This window comes from Peromyscus eremicus, chromosome 15 (assembly GCF_949786415.1).
Source record: "Peromyscus eremicus chromosome 15, PerEre_H2_v1, whole genome shotgun sequence".
NCBI lineage: Eukaryota > Metazoa > Chordata > Mammalia > Rodentia > Cricetidae > Peromyscus > Peromyscus eremicus.
The window spans coordinates 78,039,802-78,041,041 of NC_081431.1; the positions used below are offsets into that span (position 1 = coordinate 78,039,802).

Genomic DNA, 1,240 nt, shown 5'->3' on the forward strand with positions numbered 1-1,240 from the left:
TGTATGTATGTCAGTAAGGGGCTGAGGAGTGGATATAGTCTAGGAAACCAGAGGAAAGACAAAAGGAGGTAAATAAGAAGTGTTGTGGGAAGGGAATAAAAAGGAGGGTATGGCAGGGGATGGGGTAAGTCAGGTGAGAGATGGGGCTGAGGTGAGAAGAGGGACAAGAACAAAATTTCCTTAAAACATCATAATGAAACCTAATTCCTTGTGTGTTAATGAAAATAAACAATTTAAAAGAAAGAGATAGAGGAGATGGCTCAGTGGGTAAGAGCAATTGCTGCACAATCATGAGGATACAAGTTCAAATCCCCATTCCTATGCAAAATTCCAGGCATGGTCATGTAACTCTAGCCCTGTTGAGGCAGAGCAGGGGCGGAGACAGGAGGTTCGCTGGGACTTGATGATTAAAACCTAGCTCCAGGTTCAGTGAGAGATCCTGACTTGAGGGGACAAGAATGAGAGAGTGCTCTTCCAGGGACGGTGCTTAGAGGCACTCAGAATGGTCCAGTGTTTGACAAACCATCATAGGCTTTCCTACAATACAGCCTCCGGCAAAAGTAGGCTGTCTTGGACCCCTGGCAACAGGATTGTTTACCTTTATACCAAGAAGGTTGGGAAAGCACCTAAATCTGCATGCGGTGTATGCCCAGGCAGGCTTTGAGGGGTTCGTGCTGTGAGACTGAAAGTCCTTATGAGATTGTCTAAGACAAAGAAGCATGTCAGCAGGGTCTACAGTGGGTCGATGTGTGCCAAGTATGTCTGTGACAGGATCAAGCGGGCTTTCCTTATTGAGGAGCAGAAAATTGTTGTGTAAGTGTTGAAGGCACAAGCACAGAGTCAGAAAGCAAAATAAATATGCAGCTTTTTAACTAATAAAAATCAAGGTTTTGTCTGTGAAAAAAAAATGAGAGAGCAGGACACCTGATATCCATTTCTGGCCTCCACACACATATGCACAGGTGCATAGACCAGTACACACCAAGTGCGTATACACCACAGAGAAGGAGAGAGACAGAGACAGAGAGGAATACACTAACAGTGATGGAATATCCTCATGTATCACCTCCTTCAGTCTTCATGCTTGAATACAGGAGCAGACATTCTGCTTAGTACTACTTACTAGATGAAAGAACATGTGCTTAGAAAGTTTAAGTAGATTGCTCTAAGTCACACAACTTATAACAGGAGATCAAAAATGCTTTGTTTCCTGCTGAGATGGAGGGCCAGAACAGAAAAG

General features: G+C 44.0%; 1 pseudogene; it reads left to right on the plus strand.

The window, feature by feature from the left end:
* The first annotated feature begins 502 nt into the window (after positions 1 to 502).
* LOC131925608 (large ribosomal subunit protein eL34-like) lies at positions 503 to 856 on the plus strand (annotated as a pseudogene).
* Positions 857 to 1,240: the final 384 nt, after the last annotated feature.